The following is an 18,172-nucleotide window of genomic DNA, read 5'->3' as shown; positions in this document are numbered from 1 at the left end:
GATGTAATTTTTGCCTAAAATGTGCCGGGAAACCAGAAAAAAATTATATGTGTGGTGAAATTGAAAAAAAAAACGCATTTCTTTTATTTGGGGGAAATGTGTTTTTACGCCATTCGCCCTGGGGTAAAACTGACTTGTTATGCATGTTCCTCAAGTCGTTACGATTAAAACGATATGTAACATGTATAACTTATATTGTATCTGATGGCCTGTATAAAATTCAAACCGTTGTTAACCAATATACGTTCCTTAAAATCGCTCCATTCCCGGGCTTATAGCGCTTTTATCCTTTGGTCTATGGGTCTGTGTGAGGTGTCATTTTTTGCGCCATGATGTGATCTTTCTATCGGTACCTTGATTGCGCATATATGACTTTTTGATCGCTTTTTATTACAATTATTCTGGATTTGATGCGACCAAAAATGCGCAATTTTGCACTTTGGGATTTTTTTGCGCTGACGCCGTTTACCGTGTGAGATCAGGAATGTGATTAATTAATAGTTCGGGCGATTACGCACGCGGCGATAGCAAACATGTTTGTTTATTAATTAATTTATTTATTTTTATTTATAAAATGGGGAAAGGGGGGTGATTCAGACTTTTATTAGGGGAGGGGATTTTGTGTTATTAAAAATACTTTTTTCTTTTACTTTAGACATATACTAGAAGCCCCCCTGGGGTTAGGGTTATTCCCCCTGGGGTTAGGGTTATATACCCTGGGGGGCTTCTAGTATATGCACTCTGATCTCTCATAGAGATCCATGCAGTATAGTTATACTGCATGAATCCATGAGATCGGTGTTCTATTACTTTTGGCTGCTGCAGCCAAAAGCAATAGAATGCCGAGCCGGGATCAGCGCCATTACGGAGCAGACCCCGGCCCGGTATGGATGCAGGGATCGCCCCCCCGCAATCGCGCCGCAGGGGGGCGATCCCCCCACTAGACCACCAGGGATGTATAACCGCAAGTATTTAGAAGCAGCTGTCAACTTTGACAGCTGCTTCTAAGTACTTAATTAGCGGGCACGGCGATCGGACCGTGCCCGCTAATAGCCGCGAGCCCGGGCTACACGCGGCACCCGGGATCGCGGCAGTTCAGAGGGTGGTCGCCGCGCGACCCCCCTCTGAACTCCCATAGCGGCACGAGGACGTTAAATAACGTCCTGGTGCAGCTATGGGTTAATAAAGAAATATAATTATATTTATTTTGGATTGTCCTGCATTTTTTTGATCCTTTTTTGGATTTGTCTTTGTATAATATGTTCACACTACGTATATGTCCGGCCGCATATTTTCGCGGCCGGACATATACGTGTTAAACTCTGGCGGGGGATTTACGCTACTTGCGGCCGGCTACATATGGAGCGCAAACTTACGCCCGTAGTCTACTTACGCTTCCCGAGCGCCCTACGTAGCGATCTGACAGCGCTCTTTTACTTGGAAATATTCGGCTAGCCCCGGACACCCCACAGAAGCTTTTGGATCGGCAAAGAAAAGTGCAAAAATGAGGAAATCACCACTATGTACGGGACCGCATGTTACGATACAGGCGAAAGTTACAGCATTTTCGTCCTCAATGGTCTGGTTACTTTTTTACGGCGCCGCGTATGATCCGGGCGTAAGTTCTTAGGTAGTGTGAAGATCTACGGTAGCCGTAGATCGTATACTTTACATTGTACGCAAACTACGTAAGTCTCCGGCCGCTTATTCACCGAACGCGCTACGTCCGGAAACTTACGTAGTGTGAACATAGCCCCCAAGTGTATTTGAGGGGACTGTATGTTAGAAAGCCCAACAAAGCACCCCATTTCAGAAACTGTACCCCACAAACTGTGCAAAAACACATCCAGAAAGTTTATTAACCCTTTAGGGGAGTCACAGAAATAAAAGCTAAGTGTGTAAGAAATTTGAAAATCTTAATTTTCTGTGCAGAGATTTTATTGTAATCCAATATTTTTCATAATTATAAACCTATTACCAGAGAAATGCACCCCAATATTGATTGCCCTGTTTCTGCAGTTTATAGAAATACCCCATATGTGGCCCTATTGCGCTATTTGACACAACCACAAGCCTCAGATATAAAGGAGCGCCTAGTGCATTTCAATGCCTCTGTTATACTTGGTCATTTTTGACCGTACCACTTCAGGTTGGCAGAGGCTCTGGGGTGCCAAAACATAAAAAACACCCCTAAAGGGACACCATTTAGAAAACTACACCCCTCGAGGAATGTAACAAGGGGTGCGGTGAGCATCTGGACCCCACAGGTGCTTCACAGATTTTTAGAACAATGTGGTGGAAAAAAGGAAAAATTCTATTTTTTACACTAAAACGTTGTTCTAGCCTTCAATTTTTCATTTTTACAAGGGGATAAAAGAAAAAAAAACACCAAACGTATAGCGCAGTTTCTCCTGAGTACGGAAATACCCCACATGTGGACATAAAGTGCCAAGCGGGCGCAGGACAGGCCTCCAAAGGGAAGGAGCGCCAATTGGCTTTTGGAAGCTGGATTTCACTGGAATGGATTTCATGGGCCACGTCGCATTCACAGAGCCCTCGTGCTGCCAAGACACTGGAAACCCCCCACAAGTGACCCCATTCTGGAAACTACACCCCTCAAGGAATCTAACAAGGGGGGCAGTGAGCATATGGACCCCACTGGTGACGGGCACAAATGTGGAACAATGTGACGTGAAAGTGAAAAATTTCATTTTTTCACTTTCACAGTACAAATGTGCCCATCATCAAGGGGTCCATTTGCTCACTACACCCCTTGTTAGGTTCCTTGAGGTGTGTAATATTTCATTTTCACGCCACATTGTTCCACATTTGTACCCGTCACCAGTGGGGTCCATATGCTCACTACACCCCTTGTTACATTCCTTAAGGGGTGTAGTTTCCATAATGGGGTCATTTGTGGGTGAGTTCAACTGTCTTGGCAACACAGAGGCCTTTTAAACGCAACATGGCCCTCGAAATCCATTCCAGCCAAATCCAGCCTCCAAATGGCGCTCCTTCCCTTTGGAGGCTTACCCTGAACCCGCATGGCGCTTTATATCCACATGTGGGGTATTTTCATACTCTACACATTTGCTCTACACATATTTTTTTTTATATATTTTAACCCCTTGTGAAAATTAAAAAATTAAGACAAGACTACACTAAATGTTGATTTTTTTTCCATTTCCACAAGGGGTTAAAAAAGGAAATGAACACAAAATGTGTAGGGTAATTTCCCCTCAGTACGAAAATACCCCACATGTGGACATAATATGCCATATGGGCACAGGACAAGCCACCAAAGGGACAGAGCACCATTTAGAGGCTGGGATGGAGGCCATGTCGCAAATACAAAGCTCCTCTGCTGCCAAGACAGTGAGAACCCCCCACAAGTGACCCCATTCTGGAAACTACACCCCATAAGGAATCTAACAAGGGGTGCAGTGAGCATATGGACCCCACTGGTGATGGGCACATATGTAGAACATGTGCCGTGAAAATAAAAAATACAATTTTTTTCATTTTCATGTCCCAAATGTGCCCGTCACCAGGGGGCCACATCCCCGCTGCCCCCCTTGTTAGATTCCTTATGGGGTGTAGTTTCCAGAATGGGGTCACATGTGGGGGGTTTCTACTGTCCTTGCAGCACAGAGGCTTTGTAATTGCATCATGGCAAGTCTCTAATGGGAATGGCGACCATACCTATTTAGCTTGGGAAAAGGGACCATTCTAATTTATTTGGGGGTATTGGGCCAATTATTAGTTTATAAGGTTGAAAATGACAGGTGTCCATCAAATTCAACCTGTGTTGATCCAGAGGACGGGAAAAAAACCTCATAAGGCAGACGACAGTAGCCTCATCACTGGGGAAAAATTCCTTCCCGACTCCATAATGGCGATCAGAATAATCCCTGGATCAACGTGACCCCTGAAATAGGAATAAGGGACAGAATTTAGAATATGTGGAGCTCCAATGACGTGTGGTACGCCTTGGAGCGATCCAGTATGCAGAGGCCGGGGTGATCAGGACAGGTGTCACACTGGAAAATGGTGTCCTTCCTGATCCCCCTGTTACGCCACACTCTGCACTTCTTCTGGGGTCTCCCTTTCTCCAGTGTGGGGGACGTCACCTGGAAAATGTTGTCCTGGTGCGATACGGGGTCCTTCATATCCAGAAGCGATGGGTCCGCTCCATGGCTGCTAAATATTCGGGCTTTATTATTGCTTCTGATATTTTTGGATATCAGCAAGCTAAAGTAGCTCGGGCAGCGAGGGACCGGAAGAGGGGGTGCTGGTATAAAAGTTATCCCCGTACAGGTGGTAACCTTTATCCAGCATTGGAAAGATCAGTTCCCGAACGATCTTCCCACTTATTCCGAGGATGGGGGGGGGCATCTGGGGGCATCTGGGGGCTGGATTTGGGTGTCCCTTCCTTTATACACTGTAAGGGTACGTGCACACTGCGGAATGGGGAAGGATAACCCTCTGTGCATTCCGCAGCTGCCACCCGCCAGCGGACTGATGCAGGCGTGCGTCTCCACCCGTGTCACACTCCATTCTATGCACGGGCGGATTCTGCCCTCTGTCCAAAGAATGAACATGTTCATTCTTTGGACGGACGATGGAATCCGCCCGTGCATAGAATGGAGTCTATGACACGGGTGGAAACATGTGCCCGCATTAGTCCGCCGGTGGGTGCCAGCTGCGGAATGCACAAAGGGTTATCCTCCTCTATTCTGCAGTGTGCACTTACCCTAAATCTGTAAGTGTACCCTGAGGTACTGTCACAGAGTTTGTAGAATTTCACGCCATACCGTGATCTCGTACTGAGATGCTACTGGCGGAAAAGACGTGTCTGGGGGGCAGCGTAAGCTACGCTACCCCCCAGACACGTCACTGGATGATGAGGATGAATAGAGGAAAAAAGGATCCCCCCCATTCATCCTCACTGGCTGTTTCGGTGTCGGAGGCAATAATAACGTATGCGTCCGACACCAAAAATGCCCTGGGGGACATTTTTATATGGGGATTGGTATATGGGGTATGTAGTGGTGTAGTGGTGTAGTGTAAAACTTTATTTCATGTAGTGTAGTGTAGTGTTTTTTACGTTTTTTTTGACTGTAAGAAAAAATATCCCTACGCCAAGAAAGGAGTTGCTGATAAATGCCGCAGACAGTGGCGGTAGGATATAGGGGGGAAAAACGCCCCTACGCCAAAAAGGAGGAGTTGCTGATCAGCGGCGCACTTACATGCGATGCTGATCAGCACTCAGCGGCGTTAGGGCGCATAAAAAGTTTTTAAAAAAATTGGGGGGAAAAAAAAATAATCTTTTTAACCCAAAGCAACTGATCAGTGAATAATATTCACTGATCAGCCGCTAGGGGGCAGTAGGGCGACGCTCCCGAAGCCCGCCGAGCTGAAAATTTACGAAGATTTCCGAAGTTAGACGACGCGGACCCGACGAAACCCGGAAGCGACGTGACGAAGAAAAGAGGACGCCTCGGACCGCAGATCTTCGCTCCAGATGCCCAGATCTGGTGAGTATAGTGCACTACACTACACTCACCTGTTCTGCACCCCTCAGCTACCTAGCTGAGGGGTGCAGAACCCGGCGACACTGTTTTTTAACAGTTTGATCGCCGTGATGGGCCGGCCGGTACTGGGGGTGGCATCGGCGCCATCTTCCCGGAGCACACTAATGGCGATTGGTGCTGTCTCGGACAGCACCAATCGCAATTGCTTTCCGGGTCACCGATGACCCGGAAAGCTGAATTTAGCTGCTATATGCTGATCTGTATTGATCAGCATATAGCAGCGATCGTCGGCACGGGGGGGTTAATCACCGCCCGTGCCGACAAGCAGCGATGGCCTGCTATACATTATTGCAGGCCATCTTCCCCAATCCCTGTGTGTGAACACACAGCTAAACATCGGGCGTAAATGTACGTCCATTTGCGCTAAGTACCAGGACGCGGGGGCGTACATTTACGCCCAATGTCGTTAAGGGGTTAAACAGCACAATATAACTCAAAGTGAATAAAACTTCTGTGAAATCAAAATGTCCACTTAGGAAGCAACACTGATTGACAATCAATTTCACATGCTGTTGTGCAAATAGAATAGGCAACAGGTGGAAATTATTGGCAATTAACAAGGCACATTCAATAAAGGAATGGTTCTGCAGGTGGGGACCACAGACCACTTCCCAGTACCTGTGCTTTCTGGCTGATGTTTTGGTCTCTTTTGAATGTTGGTGGTGCTTTCACACTCATGGTATCATGAGATGGACTCTACAACCCACACAAGTGGCTCAGGTAGTGCAGCTTATCCAGGATGGGACATCAATGCGAGCTGTGGCAAGAAGGTTTGCTGTGTCTGTTAGCGTAGTGTTTAGAGGCGCTACCCAGCAGCAGGACCGCTACCTCTGCCTTTGTGCAAGGCTGAACAGGAGAAGCTGCCAGAGCCCTGCAAAATGACCTCCTGCAGGCCACAAATGTGCATGTGTCTACATAAACAGTAAGAAACTGACTCCATGAGGATGGTATGAGGGTCCGACATCCACAGATGGGGGTTGTCTTCACAGCCCAACACAGTGCTCTCACAGATGAAAGCAGGTTCACACTAAGCACATGTGACAGACGTGACAGAGTCTGGAGACGCCGTGGAGAGCGGTTTGCTGCTTGCAACTAGAGATGTGCGAACCGGTTCGGCCGGTAGGGGATCCGGTTCGGACTTTTCCAAAAATCCGAGTCCAATCGGATTCGGATTTTTTTGAAATCCACTCAGATTTTTTTTATTTTTTTCTTGCTTTCTAAAATGGCAGCTGCCATTCTAGAAAGCAGGAAGTGTTCCGGGAGGGAAAAGCGCTTTTCCATGATGCCCGGAACACATCCAATCAGCAGGGATCTTGCACTAGCCACCCCCTGTGTGACGTCAGTATTGCTTTAAGAGGAGCGGTCACATGACCGCACCACGCAGTCTGCACAGAGAGAGAAAGGAGGTTGTTACTGGCTGCAGTGCACACAGCTCGTAATTATCAAAACGCTGCTGGTGCTGCTGCTGCTGCTGTTGTGTACTACAGACTACTGAGAACATATTGTAGAAAAGGAGAGGAAAGATTAGGAAAGCGGAGAGCATAAACATCTAGTGATTGAGAGAGAAATATAGAGAGGGCGAACGATAGATAGTGTTAGGACTCGAGCCGTGCGTTGAGCTCCTGGCATCGCAGATGTGTGCGGCCAAAGCATTCATAACAACCGCTCAGGCCGGTTGCTGGGGGCGCGACGACGGCGTCCATAGCAGCTGGACTGCTTCTCATGTTTTTCACCTACTCTGCTCTGCTATTCCATGTTTTAGCAGAGGCCAGGGTTTCACTCCCCTGGCTGATCAACTTAGGTGTTGTGTGTGCTCACTGATTGTTGACTGACAGCTGACTCACCAGTAAGCTGTCAGTATCTGTGCAGGACCTAAAGCCTCAGCCCCAATCAAGTCTGAGGCTGGGACTACAGGTTGCATAAGTACCAGCATTTGCATCATGTTCCTGCCTGCGATAGTATCTAGCTCCTAGTTTACTTGACCTAGCGCTTTCCTGCATTTATTCTCTGGTTACCTGACTTCGGCTATTAACCCTTTGACTACCCCTCTGGACACAATTTTGTACTTTGCTGCTCGGTTGGTTTTGACTTGGACTCCTGACTTTCCCTTTATTGTGTTGTGTATTGTCTTGTTTTGTTCTGTGTTCCACTCAGTTAGATCGGGGACTGCCGTCCAGTTGTCCGTTGCTATTAGAGCTTCTGAGGCAAACAGGTAGGGACAGTGGGGCGGGTGCCAGCTTCAGGGCTCACCTGTCCTTGTTTTTCCCTGTCCCTATCCTAACAGATAGATTAGGCATAGGACAGCAAAGGGTGCACGGAACAAAAACATGCTGTACAGATATACAAGTCCTATACTTCTGATGTGTGTATATCACATCCGTCTTATCCTGAGAGACAAAAATACCTGGTGCAGGTGTATAGCATAAAAGTCTTTAAAAAAAGTGCTATATATATAGACAATTTCTATACTTGGAGTGGACCCTTCTGATAGTGTGTATATCACATCCGTCTTATCCTGAGAGACAAAAATACCTGGTGCAGGTGTATAGCATAAAAGTCTTAAAAAAAAGTGCTATATATATAAACAATTTCTATACTTGTCCTATATATATATATATATATATATATATATATATATATATATATATACTGTACAATTCCTATATATTACAGAAAATACTGTTTTCATCTACCAAGTGTAGAAATCAGAATCTGAATATAAAGTCATGGCACAGCGGCAGCAGGAAACCTCATAAAGCGTTTCAGGCAGAGGGCAGGGCAGAGAGTCTGGCTCAAGGGGCATAAGAGGAAGTAGCGCAGGAAGAGGGTCCAGTGGCAGGCCTGAGCTTCCTTTGTCACACCAGGGTCGTGTCCACATGTCTAATTCCACAGTCCTGGAGTGGCTGGCTCACACTTCGACGTCCACAAGGATGAGTGGTGAGACAGCCAGCCAGGTATCTGTGGGTACCTCGGACACGACCCTGACTTGGCACAGGCACACAGCAATTCCCCCATGTCCTCCATCTGACATCCTCAGCAACATCCCGCTAACTTTTGACCCGCCGCCTGCAAGGGAAATATTGGCGTCTATGAGCAGCGAACTGCTCTTTGATGACGATGAGCACGTGGAGGAAGAGACAGAGGACAATCAAGTGCAGGGCATAGCTGTGTCGGAGGCGATATCAGAGCAGGCCCATGTTAGGCCTGTCAGGAGAGCAGTAGGCAGTAGATGAGAGAGGGTTGGGCAGGAGCCTGATGAGGAAGATAGCATCATTCTGGAACAGGATGATGCTACATCGTATGTTACATGGGATCCACGGCAGGATTTGGCTTATTCAATGGATTCGTCAACCAGAAATCCGTCCGCCAGTAGGCCCGCGACAACTAAAAAGCAGACAGGCAGCAGAAGTCAACTAACAAGTCAGAAGCGTAGCCGGGACAAGCAGATGACCACTAGGGAAACCTCCTCCACTGCAGGTCCTAGTATCGTCAGCGCCCGCCCATCCTCGCAGCCTCTCGGTACTAGACTCTACACCTCGCCTGTGTGGCAGTTTTTTAAAAAGTGCCCGGAAATACCTATGTGGTCATTTGTCGCTTGTGCGACAGGCGCATTAAAAGAGGCAAGAGTTGCCATCCATAGTTGCACATATGAAGCGCCACCACCTTTCCGCCTGGGAGAAATGGGGTGATAGTGGGCCACAGCAGGCCCAGGCAGAGCCGCGGTCAACAGCAGCAGGAAGCAAAAGTAGTCAGGGGGGCCTTTCACAGAGTCAGACCTCCTCTGTGGAAGGGAGTGTGGCTTCACTACCTTCTTCGGCTGGTGGCCCCTGTGTTGCTAGCAGTAGGCAGCCTGGCATCATGGAGTCCCTATACCGGAGGCAGACATATGCACCCAGCAATCCCGCAGCAGTCAAGCTGAACGCCCACCTAGCCAAGTTGCTGGTGCTCCAGGCTCTGCCGTTTAAAGTTGTCGACTCGGCACCTTTTCATGAACTGATGTTGTGTTGCGAGTCGACACTACTTTTCCAACACAGCTATCCTGGCCATGTATAGATATGTTCGCGAAAGGGTTGCTGACTCGCTGAGCCATTTAGTGAGCAGACATGTACATTTAACCACAGACATCTGGACCTGTAATAAGGGCAAGGGCAGTATATGTCCATTACTGCTCAGTGGGTACATGTAATATCACTGGCGGACCCCCAGCAACTTGGCCAGGGAAGGGCGATGACACCACCCCGTTGTCCCAGCAGGGTTCCTGTGTCGTGGTCCTCCTCCACCTCCTCTAATAGGTCCAAAACCTCCTCAACCGCCAGTGTTCCTCCCTTATACCACTTGGGTGTAGCACAGAGGTGTCACGCTGTGCTGCACCTAGCATGCCTGGGTGAAAGGAGACACACAGGGGAAGAGCTGCACCGCCTGCTTTGAGACGGAAATCCTCTCGTGGCTGACTCCACGCCATCTTAAAGTTGGGACGGTGGGGAGTGACAATGGGAGCAACATTCTCTCCGCGCTGCAGGTCGAGGAGGTATGAGGCACGCCCCGTGTATGGCACATGTTTTAAACCTAATAGTTACACACTTTCCAAAGTCTTCATCCTATTTACAGACTGTGATGTCAATGGCTCAAAAGCTGTGTAACCATTTCAGCCATTCAGGTCGCTCTCACCACATCCTCCTCGACATGCAGCGGAGGAATGGTCTTCACAACCATCGTCTCATTTGCGATGTTGCCACGCTCCACATGCTGGACCGGCTCTATGAGCAGAGGAAGGCCTTGACTGATTTCCTCTTGATGCAGGCGGACACGGTGACTCCCCTGTGTAACCTGGAGCTCGGGCAGTGGCAGTTCATGCGTGACACCTGCCGCTTGCTACGACCCTTTGAGGAGGCCACCTTTCTGGTCAGTGGGCAAGACACAGGACTGAGCGCCATCATACCCATGCTTCATGTACTGGAACTGATGCTGATGCGACTCAGTGGCGAGGGGGAAGAGGTCTTGCCACTGTCACAGCCTGGGTCGCTGGGGGAAGGCTTGGCGAAGGAGGAGGGAGAGGAAGTTGAGGAGGAGGAGGAGGAGGACCTGAACGCACAGGAACTCTTAGGGGAGATGGGTGGAGGAGAAGGAGATGAGCCTTCCTGCCAGACCAGAGGGGGGACAGAGGAGGTTATGCAGGGCTATGAGGAGGATGAGGAGGATGGAGGCAGTACCCATTGACAGTATGCTGTGGAGACGGAGGCGGGGACTCCTTCCCACTCCCTGGTGGAAATGGCTAAGCGCATGTTGATATGCTTTCGGGCTGACCCACGCTTGCAAAGGATTCATCAACGGGACGAGTTCTGGCTGGCCACACTACTGGACCCACGGTATCACAACAAGCTGTGTGAATTCATTCCCCATTCCCAACGGGAGGAAAAAATTTATTATTATAGAGAGGAGCTGGGTGCACAGTTAGTGGCAGCCTTTGGAACACGGCGCTCTCATTCACGCCATTCCCACCAGGGCCACACCAGCAGCGCTGCCTCCTCCACATCCTCCTCTAGCAGCTTGGGTGGCATGAGCAGTGGCACCAGTCTGAGCCTGATGTCCATGATGCACGCTTTCATGCAGCCACAGGCCAGGGTAACAGGAGCACCCTCAAAGCAGCAGGACATGGCGGCACACCTCAAACAGCAAGTCCAGGTGTTTTTGGACTCTACGTTGCCACCTAACGTGTCGGAACCCCTGGACTACTGGGTGGGAATATTAGATGTCTGTCCACAACTCGCTGAATTTGTTTTGGACATACTCTCTTGTCCGGCCAGCAGTGTGTCACCCGAGCGAGTTTTCAGCGCAGCAGGTCATATTGTCAGTCCCAGGAGAACCAGATAGTCCTGTGATAGTGTGGAGCGTCTGACTTTCATCAAAATGAACGACACATGGATAGATAAGGACTTTGTGACACCTGCTCCTGATACCACAGAGTAGGATTTGGTCCTGTTGTCACAAAGATGTAGGACCTTTTCTGCATCTATTATGGCCTATATGTGAACCACACCTTACTGGTCATTCCACCATTCCTGCTGCCCTGCTACCTCTCGCCTGTCCATGGACCTCATTATTCTGCTTCTGCTGCTCATGTCACCACATTACAACTGCTACTCCTGCCCTGGCCTCCATCTTGGCTACTGCTGGGCCTTCACTGGCCTCCATATTGGCTACTTGTGGGACTTCACTGGCCTCCATATTGGCTACTGCTGGGCCTTCACTGGCCTCCATGTTGGCTACCGCCGCTCCTGCCCTGGCCTCCATGTTGGCTACTGCCGCTCCTGCCCTGCCCTCCATGATGGCTAGTGCCGCTTCTGCCATGGCCTCCATCTTGGCTACTGCTGGACCTTCACTGGCCTTCATATTGGCTACTGCTGGGCCTTCACTGGCCTTCATATTGGCTACTGCTGAGCCTTTACTGGCCTCTATTTTGACTACTGCGGTGCCTGCCCTTGCCTCCATGTTGGCTACTGCTGTGCCTTAACTGGCATCCATGTTGACTACTGCTGTGCCTGCCCTTGCCTCCTTGTTGGCTACTACTGGGCCTTAACTGGCATCCAGGTTGACTACTGGTGTGCCTGCCCTTGCCTCCATGTTGGCTACTGCTGGGCCTTCACTGGCCTCTATCTTGACTACTGCAGTGCCTGCCCTTGCCTCCATGTTGGCTACTGCTGTGCCTTAACTGGCATCCATGTTGACTACTGCTGTGCCTGCCCTTGCCTTCTTGTTGGCTACTACTGGGCCTTAACTGGCATCCAGGTTGACTACTGGTGTGCCTGCCCTTGCCTCCATGTTCGCTACTGCTGGGCCTTCACTGGCTTCTATCTTGACTACTGCGGTGCCTGCCCTTGCCTCCATGTTGGCTACTGCTGTGCCTTAACTGGCATCCATGTTGACTACTGCTGTGCCTGCCCTTGCCTCCTTGTTGGCTACTACTGGGCCTTAACTGGCATCCAGGTTGACTACTGGTGTGCCTGCCCTTGCCTCCATGTTGGCTACTGCTGGGCCTTCACTGGCCTCTATCTTGACTACTGCAGTGCCTTCCCTTGCCTCCATGTTGGCTACTGCTGTGCCTTAACTGGCATCCATGTTGACTACTGCTGTGCCTGCCCTTGCCTTCTTGTTGGCTACTACTGGGCCTTAACTGGCATCCATGTTGACTACTGGTGTGCCTGCCCTTGCCTCCATGTTCGCTACTGCTGGGCCTTCACTGGCTTCTATCTTGACTACTGCGGTGCCTGCCCTTGCCTCCATGTTGGCTACTGCTGTGCCTTAACTGGCATCCATGTTGACTACTGCTGTGCCTGCCCTTGCCTCCTTGTTGGCTACTACTGGGCCTTAACTGGCATCCAGGTTGACTACTGGTGTGCCTGCCCTTGCCTCCATGTTGGCTACTGCTGGGCCTTCACTGGCCTCTATCTTGACTACTGCAGTGCCTGCCCTTGCCTCCATGTTGGCTACTGCTGTGCCTTAACTGGCATCCATGTTGACTACTGCTGTGCCTGCCCTTGCCTTCTTGTTGGCTACTACTGGGCCTTAACTGGCATCCAGGTTGACTACTGGTGTGCCTGCCCTTGCCTCCATGTTCGCTACTGCTGGGCCTTCACTGGCTTCTATCTTGACTACTGCGGTGCCTGCCCTTGCCTCCATGTTGGCTACTGCTGTGCCTTAACTGGCATCCATGTTGACTACTGCTGTGCCTGCCCTTGCCTCCTTGTTGGCTACTTCTGGGCCTTAACTGGCATCCATGTTGACTACTGGTGTGCCTGCCCTTGCCTCCATGTTGGCTACTGCTGGGCCTTCACTGGCCTCTATCTTGACTACTGCAGTGCCTTCCCTTGCCTCCATGTTGGCTACTGCTGTGCCTTAACTGGCATCCATGTTGACTACTGCTGTGCCTGCCCTTGCCTTCTTGTTGGCTACTACTGGGCCTTAACTGGCATCCATGTTGACTACTGGTGTGCCTGCCCTTGCCTCCATGTTCGCTACTGCTGGGCCTTCACTGGCTTCTATCTTGACTACTGCGGTGCCTGCCCTTGCCTCCATGTTAGCTACTGCTGTGCCTTAACTGGCATTCATGTTGACTACTGCTGTGCCTGCCCTTGCCTCCTTGTTGGCTACTACTGGGCCTTAACTGGCATCCAGGTTGACTACTGGTGTGCCTGCCCTTGCCTCCATGTTGGCTACTGCTGGGCCTTCACTGGCCTCTATCTTGACTACTGCAGTGCCTGCCCTTGCCTCCATGTTGGCTACTGCTGTGCCTTAACTGGCATCCATGTTGACTACTGCTGTGCCTGCCCTTGCCTTCTTGTTGGCTACTACTGGGCCTTAACTGGCATCCAGGTTGACTACTGGTGTGCCTGCCCTTGCCTCCATGTTCGCTACTGCTGGGCCTTCACTGGCTTCTATCTTGACTACTGCGGTGCCTGCCCTTGCCTCCATGTTGGCTACTGCTGTGCCTTAACTGGCATCCATGTTGACTACTGCTGTGCCTGCCCTTGCCTCCTTGTTGGCTACTACTGGGCCTTAACTGGCATCCAGGTTGACTATTGGTGTGCCTGCCCTTGCCTCCATGTTGGCTACTGCTGGGCCTTCACTGGCCTCTATCTTGACTACTGCAGTGCCTGCCCTTGCCTCCATGTTGGCTACTGCTGTGCCTTAACTGGCATCCATGTTGACTACTGCTGTGCCTGCCCTTGCCTTCTTGTTGGCTACTACTGGGCCTTAACTGGCATCCAGGTTGACTACTGGTGTGCCTGCCCTTGCCTCCATGTTCGCTACTGCTGGGCCTTCACTGGCTTCTATCTTGACTACTGCGGTGCCTGCCCTTGCCTCCATGTTGGCTACTGCTGTGTCTTAACTGGCATCCATGTTGACTACTGCTGTGCCTGCCCTTGCCTCCTTGTTGGCTACTACTGGGCCTTAACTGGCATCCAGGTTGACTACTGGTGTGCCTGCCCTTGCCTCCATGTTGACTACTGCTGCTCCTATACTGGCCTCTGTGTTGGCTACTGCTGCTCCTGCCTGGCCTCCATGTTGACTATTGCTGCTCCTGCCTGGCCTCCATGTTGGCTACTACTGCTCCTGCCTGACCTCCATGTTGACTACTGTTGCTCCTACCTGACCTCCATGTTGGCTACTTCTGCTCCTGCCTGGCCTTCATGTTGGCTACTGCTGCTCCTGCCTGGCCTCCATGTTGGCTACTGCTGCTCCTGCCTGGCCTCCATGTTGACTACTGTTGCTCCTGCCTGGCCTCCATGTTGGCTACTGCTGCTCCTGCCTGGCCTCCATGTTGGCTACTGCTGCTCCTGCCTGGCCTACATGTTGACTACTGTTGCTGATGCCTGTCCTCCATGTTGGCTACTGCTGCTCCTGCCTGGCCTCCATGTTGACTACTGTCACTGATGCCTGTGCTCCATGTTGGCTACTGCTGCTCCTGCCTGGCTTCCATGTTGACTACTGTTGCTGATGCCTGTCCTCCATGTTGGCTACTGCTGCTCCTGCCTGACCTCCATGTTGACTACTGTTGCTGATGCCTGTCCTCCATGTTGACTACTGCTGCTCCTGTACTGGCCTCAAATGACTATTGCTGGACCTCCACTGGACTCCAATGACTACTGCTGCTCCTTCACTGCATTTGTGACCTTTTTCCTGCATAGACCCTGTAATGGTGAATTTCCGGCATAGACCCTGTAATGATGAATTTCCTGTATAGACCCTGTAATGGTGAATATTGAAGTCTAAAAAAAAATTGACTTTGAGAATGATGTTACTGACATGTAGAGCCCTAAATTCAACCAAATGCACTACCCCCCTATCATATAGATGCTTTAAACTATGAAATCCGAAGAAATCCGAAATTCGGTCGAACCGAACTTTCCGAAAAATTCCTGAAGTATGGTCGGAACGAACTTTTGAAAAGTTTGCTCATCTCTGCCTGCAGCATCCTTCAGCATGACCAGTTTGGCAGTGGGTCAGTAATGGTGTGGGGTGGCATTTCTTTGGAGGGCCGTGTTCTCCTGAGGTAGCCTGACTGCCATTAAGTACCGAGTTGAGATCCTCAGACCCCTTGTGAGACCATATGCTGGTGCGGTTGGACCTGGGTTCCTCCTAATGCAGGACAATGCTAGACCTCATGTGGCTGGAGTGAGTCAGCAGTTACTGCAGGATGAAGGCATTGAAACTATGGACTGGCCCGCACATTCCCCAGACCTGAATCCCATTGAGCACATCTGGGACATTATGTCTCTCTCCATCCACCAACATCACGTTGCACCACAGACTGTCCAAGAGTTGGCTGATGCTTTAGTCCAGGTCTGGAAGTAGATCCCTCAGTAGACCATCCACCACCTCATCAGGAGCATGTCCAGGCGTTATAGGGAGGTCATACAGGCATGTGGAGGCCACACACAATACTCAGCCTCATTTTGACTTTAAGGACATTACATTAAAGTTGGATCAGCCTGGAGTGTGTTTTTCCACTTTAATTTTGTGTGTGACTCCAAATCCAGGCCTCCATTGGTTAATAAGTGTGATTTCCATTGATGATTTTTATGTGATTTTGTTGTCAGCACATTCAACTTTATGCAGAACAAAGTATTCAATGAGAATATTTGATTCATTCAGATCTAGGATGTGTTATTTGAGTGTTCCCTTTTGAGCAGTGTATATAGAACAAGAATATTTGTATCCATTGTAAAAACTCTAATACTATATTAATTCTGTTTAACCCCTTAGTGACCGCCGATACGGCTTTTTACGGCAGTCACTAAGGGGCCTTATTCTGCTGCCATCAGCTTTTTACGGCGATGGCAGAGAATAAGGCTGCGGGGTCGGGAAGGCCCCCACCCCATCCCCCCAGCTACTGGAGGTAGCTGAGGGGTTGGGGCAGTGTGGGGCACGTTGCCCGTAACCACCGCACGTTGCCCGTAACCACCCCAAATTGCCAGTGACCCCCTCCAGATTGCCCGTAACCAGCCCAAATTACATGTACCCACCCCAGATTACCTATAAGCACTTCAGTTTATCAGTAACAATCCCAGATTGTCTGTAACCCTTCTAGGTTGCACATAACCCCCCCAGGTTGCCCGTATTCACGCCAGATTACATGTAACCCCCCAGACTGCACGTAACCACCGCATGTTGCCTCTGACCACGCCACGATGCCTCTGACCACTGCACAGTCGCCTCTGACCACGCCACGTCGCCTCTGACCACGCCACATCGCCTCTGACCCCCTCCAGATTGCGGTTACCATGCCAGATTACAGGTACCCACCCCAGATTGCCTATAAGAACTTCAGTTTATCCGTAATCACCCCACATTGCGCGTAACCACCCCACGTTGCCCGTAACCACCCCAGATTGTCTGTAAGCACTGCAGGTTGCCCGTAACCACCCCACGTTGCCCATACCACCCCAGATTGTCTGTAAGCACTACATGTTGCCCGTAACCACCCCATGTTGCCCGTATCCACCCCAGATTGTCTGTAAGCACAGCAGGTTGCCCGTAACCAGCCCACGTTGCCTGTAACCACCCCAGGTTGCCGTTACCACAGCAGGTTGACCGTGACCACCGCACGTTGCCTCTGACCACCGCACGCCGCCTCTGACCCCCACACGTCGCCTCTGACCATGCCACATCACCTCTGACCAAGCCACGTCTCCTCTGACCATGCCACGTCGCCTCTGACCACGCCACGTCGCCTCTGACCACGCCACGTCGCCTCTGACCACCGCAGGTTGCCTCTGACCACCACACGTTGCCTCTGACCACCCCAAATTGCCAATGACCCCCTCCAGATTGCGGTAACCATGCCAGATTACAGGTACCCACCCGAGATTACCTATAAGCACTTCAGTTTATACGTAACCACCGCACATTTCGTGTAACCACCCCACGTTTCCCGTAACCACCCCAGATTGTCTGTAAGTACTGCAGGTTGCCCGTAACCACCACATGTTGCCCATAACCACCCCAGGTTGCCGTAACCACCCCAGATTACCTGTAACCACCTCAGATTGCCCATAACCACACCAGACTGTCCGTAACCACCCCGCATTACCTGTAATCTCATTATTTTTATTTTATTTTAGTAACTGCGCTATTCTAATAACCATTACTAGCTGCGGTTTTGCTCCAGTAAATTGGCGCTCCTTCCCTTCTTAACCCTGCTGTGTGCCCATACAGTGGTTTATGCCCACATATGAGGTACCGTTTTACTCAGAAGAACCTGCGTTACAGATTTTGGGTACGTTTTCTCTCCTGTTCCTCGTGAAATTGAGAAATTTCAAACTAAACCAACATATCATTTGAAAAATTCCAGTTTTTCATTTTTACTGGCCAATTTTGAATACTTTCCTCTAATACCTGTGGGGTCAAAATGGTCACCACACCCCAAGATGAAATCTTTGAGGGGTGCACTTTCCAAAATGGGGTGACTTTTGGGGGGAATCTATTCTGCTGACACTACAGGGGCTCTGCAAACGCACCTGGTGCTCAGAAACTTCTTCAGAAAAATCTGCACTGAAAATGCTAATTGGCGCTCCTTC

The sequence above is a fragment of the Dendropsophus ebraccatus genome, chromosome 10 (genome assembly GCF_027789765.1).
Source record: "Dendropsophus ebraccatus isolate aDenEbr1 chromosome 10, aDenEbr1.pat, whole genome shotgun sequence".
Classification (NCBI taxonomy): domain Eukaryota; kingdom Metazoa; phylum Chordata; class Amphibia; order Anura; family Hylidae; genus Dendropsophus; species Dendropsophus ebraccatus.
Note: the sequence above shows the minus strand (reverse complement) of the source record.